Source organism: Amblyraja radiata, unplaced genomic scaffold, assembly GCF_010909765.2.
Source record: "Amblyraja radiata isolate CabotCenter1 unplaced genomic scaffold, sAmbRad1.1.pri S140, whole genome shotgun sequence".
In the NCBI taxonomy this organism is placed as follows: domain Eukaryota; kingdom Metazoa; phylum Chordata; class Chondrichthyes; order Rajiformes; family Rajidae; genus Amblyraja; species Amblyraja radiata.
In genome coordinates this window covers 18,386-34,270 of record NW_022630126.1, presented here as the reverse complement: position 1 = coordinate 34,270, position 15,885 = coordinate 18,386, and positions in this window count along the sequence as shown.

Sequence of the window (15,885 nt, the reverse complement as noted above, 5' to 3'; positions counted from 1 at the left end):
CCTCCCCCTTCCCAGTTCTCCCACTAGTCTTTCTGTCTCCCACTACATTCTATCTCTGTCCCACCCCTTCCCCTGACATCAGCCTGAAGAAGGGTCTCGACCCGAAACGTCACCCATTCATTCACTCAAGAGATGCTGCCTCACCCTCACTGAGTTACTCCAGCATTTTGTGTCTGCCACATCTCTCTATCCCTGTCACGAGAACTGAGATACAGGTAAGTAATCTCTCCGTCCCTGTCCTGTACCTGGCTGAAATACAGGTGCTGCCTCTCTCTGTCCCTGTCCCATATCAGGACTGAGGTACAGGTGACACATCGCTCTGCCCCTGTCCTGTCCCAGGACTGAGATACAGGTACAATGTCTCCCACACTGGAGCTACAGTACAGGTGCATCATCACCTGCCCACACCCCACTCTGCCTGTTTCACCTCTGCATTGATCATTGCCCTGTTGCCCCACTCCCCCCTCACTACCCGTTCTGCTTCTCCCTCACCCGTACTGCCTGTTCCCCTCCCCCCGCTCTCTACCTCGTCTCCTTTGCCCTACCTCCCCCCCCCCACCCTCTCTGCTCCCACCCCCACTGCCTGTTCCCCTCATAAGGTCATACTTTCCCCATCATGGTCTGGTTTGGTTCAGCCACCAAGCATGACATCCGGTGGCTGCAGCGAATCATCCGATCAGGAGAGAAGGCTGCAACCTTCCCTCCATTGACAAACTGTACACTGCAAGGGCCAGGAATCGAGCGGTAAGATCATCTCTGACCCCTCTCACCCTGGCCACAAACTCTTTGAATCACTTCCCTCTGGAAGGCGACTCCGGTTTGTCAAAGCTGCCACAGCCAGACATAAAAACAGCTTTCTTTCCACGAGCAGTAGCTCTACTCAACAACCAAAAGTCTGTAGCCTCCTTTTGCTCTGGTATTTTATTTCATTCACATGTTTAATCGATAATGTTTTATTCCTAATGTTTAATGTTTTATGTTTTAAGTCTTAATTGTTTACTGTATGTAATTGGAAAAGTCAATGCTCATACCGCTGGGGTGCAAACTGCCCAAGCAAAATATGAGGTGCTGTTCTTCCAATTTACGGTGGGACTCTCTCTGGCCCTGGAGGAGGCCCAGGACAGAAAGGTCCGATTCAGAATGGGAGGGGGAGTTGAAGTGCTGAGCCACCGGGAGGTCAGGTTGGTTAATGCGGACCGATCGGAGGTGTTGGGTGAAGCGATCGCCAAGCCTGCGGACCGAGCGGAGGTGTTGGTCTCAGCGATGTAGAGCAGTTGACACCTAGAACAGCGGATGCAATAGATGAGGTTGGAGGAGGTGGAGGTGAACCTCTGCCTCACCCGGAAAGACTGCTTGGGTCCTTGGATGGAGTCGAGGGGGGAGGTAAAGCGACAAGTGTAGCATTTCCTGCGGTTGCAAGGGAAAGTGCCAGGGGAGGGGATGGTTTGGGATGGGAGGAATGAATTGAACAGGGAGTTACGGAGGGAGCGGTCTCTCTGGAAAGCCGAAAGGGGAGGAGATGGGAAGATGTGGCCAGTGGGTGGGATCCCATTGCAGGTGACGAAAACGTCGAAAAAGGCGAAAATAAATGTCTCCTTATCTGCTTCCTAAAAGAACATCCTGTAATCCAGAGGCTGTGACCTCCAGTCTTAGACTCTCCCACTAGTGGGAACATCCTCGCCACAGATACTCTATCCAAGCTGTTCGCTATTATATATGTTTCAATGAGGTCTTCCCTCATTCTTTTAAACTCCAGCGAGTATAGGCCCTGTGCTGTCATACGGTCATAAGTTAACTTATTCATTCCTGGCATCATTCTTGTTAACCTCCTCTGGACCCTCTCCAGAGCCAGCATATCCTTCCTTGGATATGGTGTCCAAATTTGCTCACGATATCCCAAATGCGGCCTGACCAGCGCCTTATATAGCCCCAGCATTACATCCCTGTTGTTGTATAGAAACCCTCAAAATAAATGCTAGACTGAATAAATAAATAGACTGATTCCTGGGATGGCAGGACTTTCATATGAAGAAACACTGGATAGACTCGGCTTGTGCTCGCTAGAATTTTGAAGATTGAGGGGGGATCTTATAGAAACTTACAAAATTCATAAGGGGTTGGACAGGCTAGATGCAGGAAGATTGTTCCCGATGTTGGGGAAGTCCAGTACAAGGGGTCACAGTTTAAGGATAAGGGGGAAATCTTTTAGGACCGAGATGAGAAAAACATTTTTCACACAGAGAGTGGTGAATCTCCTGAATTCTCTACCACAGAAGGTAGTTGAGGCCAATTCATTGGCTATATTTAAGAGTGAGTTAGATGTGGCCCTTGTGGCTAAATGGATCAGGGGGTATGGAGAGAAGGCAGGGACAGGATACTGAGTTGGATGATCAGCCATGATCATATTGAATGGCATGCAGGCTCGAAGGGCCGAATGGCCTTCTCCTGCACCTAGTTTCTATGTTTCTATGCTAACATTGCATTTGCTTTCTTTAAAAGCGATTCGACTCGCAGATTAACTTTTTGGGAATCCTGCACCAATGCTCCCAAGTCCATGTCCACCTCCAATTTCTGAATTCTCTCCATGTTTCGTAAATAATCTACACCTTTATTCCTACCACCAAAATGCATGACTCCCCACTTTGCTATGCTGTATTCCATCTGCCACTTCTCTGCTCACACTCCCAACCTATCCAACTCCGCTCTGGACTACTTGGACAAGAAATACTCATATGTCAGGCTGTTATTCATCGATTACAGTTCGGCATTTAACACAATCATCCCCTCCAAGCTGGTTACCAAACTCGCAGAACTGGGTCTCTGCGCATCCCTCGGCAATTGGATCCTCGACTTCCTCATTCACAGACCACAGTCTGTTCGTATTGGTGGAAATGTGTCAGACTGGATAACAATCTCACGGGAACAGCTCAAGGCTGCATGCTCAGCCCCTGCTGTACTTACTCTATAATCATGACTGCATAGCCGGTCACAATGTGAACTCCATCATCAAGTTCGCTGATGACACCACTGTTGTGGGACGTATCACTGATGGGGATGAGTCAGTAGGGCTCGAAATTAGCGATTGCCCGGGTGCCATTGACCACCCAAATTGACGTCGGGCAACCTAAACGCCGACTCATTTTGCCCGGCTTTTCAATCAAATACTGGTTTATACCGATAGACACAAAAAAACTGGAGTAACTCCGCGGGTCAAGCAGCATCTCTGGGGAATGGGAACATGACGACTCGTGTCAGCGGCGGCGGCTGTATTCCTCTAGTATCTTTGATTGCGGGGTAAAGATACTAGGTGTGTGGTGACGAAGGGTCGGTACGAATGGCGGGCCCCGAACTGCGGCGACAGCGGCCACGACAGCGGCTCCACCGCCTCCTCCTCCAGCACCCCGCCCAGCGGAAGGAGGCCTTCCTCTCCCTCCTCCCAGCCTCGGCGTGCGAGAAGGGTTGTTTTGAAAGCGCCGTTGGCGGATTTGCAAGCAGCGGCGGCTATCGCCCTGATAACGGCGGCTGCTTGCAAATCCGCCAACGGCGCTTTCAAAACAACCCCTCTCGCACGCCGAGGCCAGGAAGAGGGAGGGGGCGTGGGAAAGGGGGCGTGGGAAAGGGAGAGTGAGAGGGAGGCCTCCATCCGCCGTCTGAAACAGCTGCACATAAGATCCTATAGCTATAGCATCTTTGAGGTGCACCGCTCGGCCCCGCATCTTCCTGTCGGTTGGCAGAGGGGGGGAGGCGGTGGCACTTTGGCGTTGGACAGGGACGGCCAAGGTAGCGGGGTGATGTTGTCCGAAGATCGCTGACCTTCCTTCCTCCCCACCTCCTCTGCCCCTCCCCCCCTCTCTCTCTTGTACGCCCCCCTCCTCCACCCCTCTTATCCTGGGACCCCTCCTCTCCATCACACACTGATCCCCATTCCGTCCTCTATTCAGTCCTCACTGACATCCCCTGTGCTCCCCTCCCCATCTACCCCCCATCTATTCATCACCCTACCACCTCGCATTGATTCTCCTATTACAATTGATCCCCCAATTCATCCTGTACTGACCCCCCTTCCCATCCATCCTGCACTTCTCCCCCATTCATACTGCACTGATCCTCCCATTCATCCCGTACTGACCCACACTCCATTTACCCTGCACCAATCCCCCCATCCATCCTGTAGTGATCTACCCATTCATCTTTTACTGATCCCCCATTCATCTTTTACTGATCCCCTCATGCATCCTGTACTGATCCCTCATGCATCCTGTAGTGATCAGCCATTCATCCTGCACAGACTCTCGGATCCACACTGTCCTGACCCCCCCTGCCCTTCATCCTATACTGAAACTCCCATTCATCCTGTGCTGACCCCCCCCCCATCCATCCTGTACTGATTCAAGAAGAATGGGGGGAACAGTCTGAAGAAGGGTCTCGACCAGAAACTTTGTCTATTTCCTTAGCTCCATAGATGCTGCCTCACCCGCTGAATGTCTCCAGCATTTTTATCTACCCCCATTCGTGCTGTACTGAACCCCCCATTCATCCTGTACTGATACCCTCCATTCAACACCACTGACATCCCCCGTAATCCCCCCTCACAATTTTACATACTCCAACCAACACGTACTAATTCACCTGCCTCAATCCATCCATTCTGCACCGACTGCCTTCTCAACCCCCCCCCCCCCACGCCATCTATCCATCCCGCACTGAGTCACACACCCCCTGACCCTATTGTGATTCATGGTCTTCAGAGCAAACATTGACTATGTTTGATAATGGAATGCAATCAAATGTGTTTAATTCCCAATGTTATTATTTGTTTTGATACCTTTAAACATATTACCAAAAGAACATTTGCTGCAGTTATGTCCTTTGGCCAGCTCTTGTCAGTTAGTGTCATGTTTAACCTGTCAGATGGGTATAGTCGGTTTTAACAGCCATTATCATAAAATGCCTTTAGAAATGTCCTTGCATCCTGTATATTTTGTTGTGGATAAATTATGTGGGAAGCGAGAGTGTTTCTGTACCAATAGCAATAACGACCCATGCTATGGCCATGTCATGATAATTTTTGGTCCTTCACAGAAAACATGTTTGCATCAATCTGTAGTGTTTAGGGTTACGCATATATGTTACCATGGTCCAGGATTTATTGACACAGCTTGATCATATGCTGAATAATCCAACCACATTTTTGTTTGGAAGTGGAAAGAACTAATAGAAATTGCATTAATTGTAATGTGTAAAAAAAGTTGAGATATTGTATTATAATTTTACTGCATGTCATTGTGGTATATATCATGTCTTGATTGGTGAATATGTTTAGTTTGTGAGTTATTTGAAGCAGAAATAATATGTGAATGTTGACAAAAGTGCTGGAGAATCTCAGCGGATGTGGCAGCATCTATGGAGCGAAGGAAATAGGCAACGTTTCGGGCCGAACCCCTTCTTCAGGCCTGAAACATTGCCTATTTCCTTTGCGCCTTAGATGCTGCTGCACCCGCTGAGTTTCTCTAGCACTTTTGTCTACCTTCGATTTTCCAGCATCCGCAGTTTCTTCTTGAACATAATATGTGAATGCTTCATTGAGCATAATTCCGACTGGTATCTACGCACTTCGTCCGATCACATTATCGCACGCGTCATGCAAACCGTCTTAAATGACCACCTAAACTGTCATTTGGCAACCTAAAATGCTGTCAAGGTTCCCGTCTGGCAACAGGGAAAAAAGCTTAAGCGAGAGCCCTAGAGTATAGAGGAGAGATCTGTCCCTATGGTGCCAGCACAATCACCTGGCCCTCAACACCAGCAAAACCAAGGAACTGATTGTGGACTTTGGAAGGAGTAGGGTGGGGACCAACAGCCCCGTTTATATCAACGTGTCGATGGTTGAAAGGGTCAAGAGCTTCAAATTCCTGGGCGTGCACATCTCTGAAGATCTTTCCTGGTCCGAGAACACTAATGCAATTATCATGAAAGCACATCAGCGCCTCTACTTCCTGAGAAGATTACAGAGAGTCATTTTGTCATGGAGGACTCTCTCTAACTTCTACAGGTGCACATTAGAGAGCATGCTGACCGGTTGCATCGTGGCTTGGTTCGGCAACCTGAGCGCCCTGGAGAGGAAAAGACTACTAAAAGTTGTAAACACTGCCCAGTCCATCATCGGCTCTGACCTTCCTTCCATCGAGGGGATTTATCACAGTCGCTGCCTCAAAAAGGCTGGCAGCATCATCAAAGACCCACACCATCCTGGCCACACACTCATCTCCCTGCTACCTTCAGGTAGAAGGTACAGGAGCCTGAAGACTGCAACAACCAGGTTCAGGAATAGCTACTTCCCCACAGCCATCAGGCTATTAAACGTGGCTCGGACAAAACTCTGATTATTAATAACCTATTATCTGTTATTTGCCCTTAATCATTTTATTTATTCCAAAAAAAACTGTCAGGCAGCTACAGCTTGTTCAGAACGCTGTTGCTAGAGTTCTAACAAAGACCAAAAAATTTGAGCATATTACACCAATTCTTAAATCCTTACATTGGCTCCCTGTATGTCAGAGAATTGATTTTAAAATCCTGCTGCTCACCTATAAATCACTACATGGTTTAGGGCCAAAGTATATCACTGACATGCTTCCACTATATAAGCCTTCTAGACCGCTAAGATCTTCTGAAACCAATCTGCTAGTGATTCCCAGAGTAAATACAAAACATGGGAAAGCAGGATTTAGTTACTATGCAACAAATAGCTGGAATAAACTTCCTGAAGATTTAAGACTTGCCTCAACTTTGACCACTTTTAAAACAAGACTGAAAACTTTTATGTTTACTTTAGCTTTCAGCTAAATCTTAACTACATTGCACTTTTAACTTTTGCACTTTTTATAATGCATTTTTAATTTTGCTTTTCTTTTCTTTTAGTTCTTCTATTTTATTTCATTTTATTATTTCATTTATTGTATGACATGTTTTTATGTGAAGCACTTTGAGTCTGCCTCGTGTATGAAATGTGCTATATAAATAAAGTTGCCTTGCCTTGCCTTGCCTTATTCATGTGTGTATATATTTATATTACGGTATATGGACACACTTATCTGTTGTAGTCAATGCCTACTATGTTCTGTTGTGCTGAAGCAAAGCAATAATGTCATTGTCCTATCAGGGACACATGACAATAAACTCACTTGAACATGTCCTTCTGCAGAGTCCCTGCTTTCTTTACCTGCCCCTCTACCTATTTTCGTACCACCCGCATACTTGGTCACAAAGCCTTCAATCCCCTCATCCAAATCATTATGAAGTTTTAAGTGGCAGGAGCAGAATTAGGCCATTCAGCCCATCATCTACTCCATTCTAGGCCATTCAATTATGGTTGATCTCTCTCCTTCGCAATCCCATTCCCATCCTCCAGCCTTCTCTCCATAACCCCTGACTAATCAAAAATCCATCTATCTCTGTCTTAAAAGTATCTATTGATGGCCTCCACAGCCATCGGTGGCAATGAATTCAAGGGACAATTGATAGATGAGAACTAGGTAAAATTCCAGAATGTTGAAAATAAGAAGTCATTGAATATATTTACCTCTAGTAATTGTGTTAACACACTCAATACACCTGTACTTTTTTCCAACTTTTGTTTCAGTTCACTGAACTCAGTAGCAGCACCACGGAGGTCTCTCTCAACCTGTTTTAAAAAAACCATGATTTAGTACGAAGCAAGCTATGTCAACAAGAGACGAAATTATGTTTTTTTCTAAATGTTTTGGTCAAGGAGCCTAGATAGAACCCGTCATAATCAGTAAATGTAAAATCGTTCAGGGAGAGTTTTAACATCACGTTTCTAATGCTTTTACATTTATTTATAAGGTGACTACATCATGAAAGTTGTAAATGCAAAACTTTGAGAAAAAATAAATAGCATCAAAATGTTAGCAGCAGTTTAGCAGACTTGGTTTCTTTACGTATATTATGTTGGCAACAATGTTTTACTTTTTTTATAAAATAGCATGGAATGGACCACAAGAACTCTTGAATATTTTAAATTAATAAATATTATTTAAATAAAGTCTCAGATACAATCTGTGCGCAAACAGGCCCTTCGGCCAGACATGACCCTTCTACACCAGTGTCACCTGCCTGCGATTGGCCCATATCCCTGTAAACCTGTCCTATCCATGTACCTACCAAATGTCTCTTAACCAATGCAATAGCAGACTTGGTTTCAACTGCCTCAACTACCTCCCCCTGGCAGCTCATTCCATCCACCCACCACCCTTTATACAGTCAGAGCTATACTGGCCAACATGTCCCATCTACACCAGTTCCACTTGCCTGCATTTGGCCCACATTACTCTAAACCTGTCCTATCTATGTACCTGTGTAATTGCTTCATAAACATTACGGTTGCCCCTGCCTTTACTACCTCCTACTGGCAGCTCATTCCATACACCTATCACCCTTTATACAGTCAGTCATATACACCAACTTGTCCCATCTACACCAGTGCCACTTGCCTGCATTTGGCCCACATTATTCTAAACCTGTCCTATCTATGTACCTGTGTAATTGCGTCTTAAACATTACGAATGTCCATGCCTCAACTACCTCCTCTGGCAGCTCATTCCATACACGCACCATCCTTTGCGTGAAAAGGTTACCGCTCAGACTCCCATGATATCTTCGCCCCTTCACCTTAAACCTATGCCCCCTGGTTCTCAATTCCCCCATTCTGACCAAGATACTGTGTGTCCACCTGATCTATTCCGCTCATGATTGTATACACCTCTGTAAGATCACCCCTCATTCACCTGTGCTACAGGGAAAAGAGTTCCAGCTTGCTCAACCTCTTCCTATACCTCAGACACCTCTAGTCCTGGCAACATCCTTGTAAATCATCTCTGCACCCTTTCCAACTTAACAACATCTTTCCTTTCACACGGTGCCCAGAACTGAACACACTACTCTATAGGTAGACAAAAATGCTGGGAAAATCAGCAGGTGAGGCAGCATATAAGGAGCGAAGGAATAAGTGACATTTCGGGTCGAGACCCTACTTTAGACTGAAGAAGGATCTCGAAGCAAAACGCCACCTACTCCTTCGCTCCATAGATGCTGCCCCACCTGCTGAGTTTTCCAGAATTTGTCTACCTTCGATTTTTCCACCATCTGCAGTTCTTTCTTAAATACTCTAAAGACAGCCTCACCAACATCTTATATGACTGCAACATGACATCCCAACTATACTCAATACTCTGACTGATGCTGGCAACTTCCAGCTGTCAAACATTAATATTTAGCAATATTACAGTTCTGTACATGCATCCATGTGCTGTCTTCCTCAATGCCCAAGCTCAGTATGATTTGCAGCTCGCAGGTAAAATTGTGTCAGGAGCACGGTGAACAAGCACCAAAAACACACACATCCGGTTACAATCCCTTGTCTTAATCAATGAGGCCTTGTCACAATCTGTCATTCCATTCAGATGGATCGTATTTTCTCAGTTACCTCATTTTCAATTTGTGGCTTAAGGACATCAATCTCCATCGATATTTCAACCACCTGTTTTACCAAATCCTCTCCATTTTGTGGGTCCCAGCACACATTGGTGTTCTAGGGAATGAAAAGGTGGATACATTGGCAAAGGAGGCTGTAAAAAAAGTCACATAGTGGTAAACTTACAACGATCCAAATCTGAAGGAAAACACATTGGGTGGAAGAAAATAAATCAGGAATGGCAACAATACTGGGAACAGGAGACAAAGGGGAGACACCTCTATTCGCTACAAAACAGAGTGGGCATTACAGCAAGAAGAGGGGGGAACATGAAGTATTAACAAGATTGAGGATAGGACACACTCACCTGAACAGCACATTAAAAATATTGGGAAAACACCCTACTGGGCTGTGTGAGGAATGCCATCAACCAGAAACAGTTCAGCATGCCCTAGTTGCATGTAGGAGATATGAGACAGAAAGAGGATTTATGATCAGTGAAATGAAGAAAATTGGATTGACAGAAATATCAGTAAAGAACATTCTAGAGTGTGGAGGGAAAGGAAAAGGAATAAAGTTGTTGTTTGATTTCTTGAGGGCCTCTGGGCTTATAAAAAGGATCTAATGTAAAGACGTGAGTACTGTGGAATGAAGCCAGAATGTGGCAGCAATGCAACATTGCGGATGCCGGCTGCCGTAAAACTCCAAAGAAGAAGAAGAGGTAGAAATCCTCTCCATTTATGAAAGTTGGGAAGAACTCCTCATGCTTCTTGTTTAATTTGTGGCACACTTCACCCTGGGAAAGAATGAACAATTCAGTTGAGAGTTTCAGTTATAACTTAATCCTCTAAAAACTCAACACGACCAAAAACAAGCAAAGAGGCTTCAAACTGAAAAATACAAGCTTCATCTTGTCATCTTCGAAAAATGATAAATCCAGATTCCCCCACCAAATGTTTTCCCCAACCAAGGTTTTACAAACCTTGTAAAAGTGGCAATTTGTTAAACTTTGCGAGACCTGGCTGCTAAACATAATGACCAAGAGCAGCTGTAATGCAACATTGCAACAGATAAGAATCCAGACACAACTGTGAAGGACTATCCTTCCCTCCGACTGATAAGAAAGTCTGCTTTTCAGCAAAATGATTCAGCTTTGCTATTCTGACTACATTATTGGCCATTGTCCACATCATGCTTCCCAGTATGCAAGTTCCTCCTCATCTTACTTAATATTTTCAAAATTCCCTACAACACTTACTACCAATGCTAAAATTAATCTGAAGGCCTCCCTCTCCCTCTCCCCCTCTCCCTCTCGTAAGTGCAATTAAACACTATGGGCCACATCTTGCATAAGTAGACATTATTTTTTCCTCAATATCTGTTGTACTAATATATTGCTTTATCCATATCATTTCTGTGTTTGTGTAGGATAGAACAGCAGATGCTGATTTAAATCGAAGGTAGACACAAAGCTGGAGCAACTCAGCGGGACAGGCAGCATCTCTGGAGAGAAGGAATGGGTGATGTTTCGGGCTGAAGAAGGGTCTCGACACGAAATGTCAGTCATTCCTTCTCTCCAGAGATGCTGCCTGTCCCGCTGAGTTACTCCAGCTTTTTGTTCCTACATTTAGTTCCTGGGTTTAACAGTCTATACAGCTGAGCTGTTGCTGTGGCAGCATTTTGTGGCTGGACCTCACCATGTTGTGCATGTCAATAAACTCAATTGGAACTTGATTTGAATCTAACAATGTTCCCCACTCTCCCCCCCCCTCTCCTTCCCCATTCCCTCTCTCCTTCTCCCCTCCACCCCTCACCTCTCTCCTCTCCTTCCCCATTCCCTCTCTCCTTCTCCCCTCCACCCCTCACCTCTCTCTCTCTCTCTCCTCCCCTCCACTGCCCCCTCGCCACTCATCTCTCTCTCTCTCCCCCCCTGTGCTCTCCACCAGGGCCGTTCTTGTTTCCACCTCGAGTTGCTCCACACGACGATCCAGGGGCGGATCTTGGTGCCGATGCCGTCCATCTCCAGCCGCCCCGACGCCGCCAACACGTCATCCACGAGCGACGACAACTTCCCGCTTGCACTGTGTAGATGGCCGCTGTGCCGCAAAGCGCGCCGGGAAATGTAGTCCTCCGGCCTACAACTCCCGTCAGCCCCCGCGCCCCCCCCGGCACGACAGGAAATGTAGTATATCCTCCACACAGTGCCTACAACTCCCATGAGGCCCCGGGGAGTGGTCCCTGTATTGATCGCGTGTACGTTTCCAAGGCCGATGTCTCTTGTGTATCGGCGGCCTCCATGCGGCTGGTGCCACCGCTGCCCGGTGCCCAGCGCACACACAGGCAGCTCCATGTATTGGCATTTTAACAACCAGCTGCTGGTGGATCGCCGACTGCGGGATTCGTTCAGGAAGTTCTGGGTGAAGTGGAGAGAGCGCAGGGGCGTTTCCTTTCCCTAAGGCAGTGGTGGGACGTGGGGAAGGTCTACGTCCGTCTGTTTTGCCACGACTATGCGAGGGGGTCGACCAAAGGGCGGGACTCCGAGATCAGACGGCTTGAGAGAGAGTTGCTCGACTCGGAGGCTCGCCTGGATCGGACTGGTGGGGTACATGGACAGGTAATGACAGGGCAGGTACATGGACAGGTAATGACAGGGCAGGTACATGGACAGGTAATGACAGGGCAGGTACATGGACAGGTAATGACAGGGCGGGTACATGGACAGGTGCTGACACAGGGCAGGTACATGGACAGGTAATGACACAGGGCAGGTACATGGACAGGTGTTGACACAGGGCAGGTACATGGACAGGTGATGACAGCAGGGTGCTCCAGCTCCACCTGCTATGAACTGATCCCTCGTGCAGCCGCTGGGCTCTGGAGGGGTGGGAGTTGTGCTCTTTGCTCTGAGCTCACTGCGTTCCTCAGCGGCCACAACAGACATCAAGGAGAGAACATCGCCAGCTTGCACAACCAGATCACTGCCTGTGACACCATCCTGGAGGTAGGTGGGTGCGGGCACAGCCTCGGGGGCACTGCCACAGTGATACTGGCAGGGTTGTGGCCAGCGACTACACTGGGCTGCTCTTGTAAGGAGGTCAACGAGGATGTTGCCAGGACTAGAGGGTGTGAGCTGTGGGGAGAGGTTGAGTGGACTGGGTCTCTATTCCATGGAGCGCAGGAGGATGAAGGGAGATGTTATAGAAATGTCCAAAATCATGAGAGGAATAGATCGGGTAGACGCTCAGGCCAACAATGTCCTATCTACCATAGTCCCACTTGCCTGCGCATGGTCCATAACCCTCCATTTAGAACAAAGACTTGGAACCATTTTTTCTCTCGCAGTGGTGAGTCTGTGGAATTCTCTGCCTCAGAGAGCGGTGGAGGCCATCCATTTCAAACCCCGACCCACCCTAAACCTACCCACCCAGTATCCCGTTCTTACCTTCTCCCCAGATCCCTTGACTCCGCTATCTTTAAGAGCCCTATCTAGCTCTCTCTTGAAAGATTCCAGAGAACCGGCGTCCATCACCCTCTGAGGCAAAGAATTCCACAGACTCACAACTCTCAGGGTGAAAAAGTGTTTCATCATCTCCGTTCAAAATGGCTTACCCCTTATTCTTAAATTGTGGCCCCTGGTTCTGGACTCCCCCAACATTGGGAACATGTTTCCTGCCTCCAATTCCCTAACAATCTTAAATATTTCAATGAGATCCCATCTCACCCTTCCAGAGTGTACAAGCCCAGCCGCTCCATTCTATCAACATATGACAGTCCCGCCATCCCGGGAATTAACCTCGTGAACCTACACTGCACTCCAACCTCTCCCTACAGCTCACACCCTCTAGTACTTTCAAGAGGGAGCTAGATAGGGATCTTAAAAATAGCTGAGTCAGGGGATATGGGGAGAAGGCAGGAACGGGGTACTGATTGGGGATGATCAGCCATGATCACATTGAATTGTGCTGCTGGCTCGAAGGGCCGAATGGCCTGCTCCTCTCTCTGTGTCTCTGTCTATCCTGTACAACAGATGAGATACAGGTACGGCCTCTCTCTGTCACTGACCAATACCAGGTTGGAAATACAGGTGTGGCATCTCTCTCTGTGTAACTTCTCTACAATGGAGGTATGGTGTCGCAGCGGGTAGTGCAGAATGTCATCAGTTGCCACCCATTGGTTGGCGTTCGCGGGGTAAAGTTCAAGGGATCAGCGCTCCACTGCAAATGGTTGACCGTTCTGCTTGTCGTTTGTGCAGGCCGTTTCAAAGATCAGGGAGTTTATTCTGCAGAAGATCTATTCATTTCGCAAACCCATGACCAACTACCAGGTTCCTCAGAACGCACTGTTGAAATACAGATATGGCACCTCTGTGTGTGTGTGTGTGTCTGTCCTGTACAACAGGTGAGATACAGGTACGGCCTCTCTCTGTCCCCGTCAGGTAACAGAACTGAGGTACAGGTAAGTCATCTCCCTATCTTAAAAGATTGTTAAGGGCTTGGACACGCTAGAGGCAGGAAACATGTTCTCGATGTTAGGGGAGTCCAGGAGCAGGGGCCACAATTTAATAATAAGGAGTAAGCCATTTAGAACGAAGACGAGGAAACACTTTTTCTCACAGAGAGTGGTGAGTGTGAGGAATTCTCTGCCTCAGAGGGCAGTGGAACCAGGTTCTCTGAATGCTTTCAAGAGAGAGCGAGATAGGGCTCTTAAAAATAGCGAAGTCAGTGGATATGGGGAGAAGGCAGGGTTGGGGTACTGATTGGGGATGATCAGCCATGATCACATTGAATGGCGGTGCTGGTTCGAAGGGCCAAATGGCCTCTACTCCTGCACCTATTGTCTATTGTCTGCCCCATACAAGATGTGAGATACAGGTGCCACATCTCTCATATTCCCCCTCGACGCCATCCAAGGACCCAAACAGTCTTTCCAGGTGAGGCAGAGGTTCACCTGCACCTCCTCCAATCTCATATACGGTATCCGCTGTTCCAGGTGTCAACTTCTCTACATCGGCGAGATCAAGCGCAGATTCGGCGATCGTTTCGCTGAACACCTCCACTCAGTCCACCTAAACCTACCTGATATATCGTTGGCTCAGCACCTCAACTCCCCCTTCCATTCCCAATCTGACCTTCCTGTCCTGGGCCTCCTCCATGTCAGAGTGAGGCCCAGCGCAAATTGGAGGAACAGCACCTCATATTTCGCTTGGGTAGTTTACACCCCAGCGGTATGAACATTGACTTCTCTAACTTCAGATAGCCCTTGCTTTCCCTCTCCCTCCATCCCCTCCCCCTTCCCAGTTCTCCCACTAGTCTTTCTGTCTCCCACTACATTCTATCTCTGTCCCACCCCTTCCCCTGACATCAGCCTGAAGAAGGGTCTCGACCCGAAACGTCACCCATTCATTCACTCAAGAGATGCTGCCTCACCCTCACTGAGTTACTCCAGCATTTTGTGTCTGCCACATCTCTCTATCCCTGTCACGAGAACTGAGATACAGGTAAGTAATCTCTCCGTCCCTGTCCTGTACCTGGCTGAAATACAGGTGCTGCCTCTCTCTGTCCCTGTCCCATATCAGGACTGAGGTACAGGTGACACATCGCTCTGCCCCTGTCCTGTCCCAGGACTGAGATACAGGTACAATGTCTCCCACACTGGAGCTACAGTACAGGTGCATCATCACCTGCCCACACCCCACTCTGCCTGTTTCACCTCTGCATTGATCATTGCCCTGTTGCCCCACTCCCCCCTCACTACCCGTTCTGCTTCTCCCTCACCCGTACTGCCTGTTCCCCTCCCCCCGCTCTCTACCTCGTCTCCTTTGCCCTTCCTCCCCCCCCCCACCCTCTCTGCTCCCACCCCCACTGCCTGTTCCCCTCATAAGGTCATACTTTCCCCATCATGGTCTGGTTTGGTTCAGCCACCAAGCATGACATCCGGTGGCTGCAGCGAATCATCCGATCAGGAGAGAAGGCTGCAACCTTCCCTCCATTGACAAACTGTACACTGCAAGGGCCAGGAATCGAGCGGGTAAGATCATCTCTGACCCCTCTCACCCTGGCCACAAACTCTTTGAATCACTTCCCTCTGGAAGGCGACTCCGGTTTGTCAAAGCTGCCACAGCCAGACATAAAAACAGCTTTCTTCCACGAGCAGTAGCTCTACTCAACAACCAAAAGTCTGTAGCCTCCTTTTGCTCTGGTATTTTATTTCATTCACATGTTTAATCGATAATGTTTTATTCCTAATGTTTAATGTTTTATGTTTTAAGTCTTAATTGTTTACTGTATGTCGTGTTGTTACTTGCGAGCCATGGGAGTTGTAGGCACATGGCTGATTTAACTCTCCCTCCTAAACCCATTCTCCTGCTTTTTCCACATAACATCTGACACCCG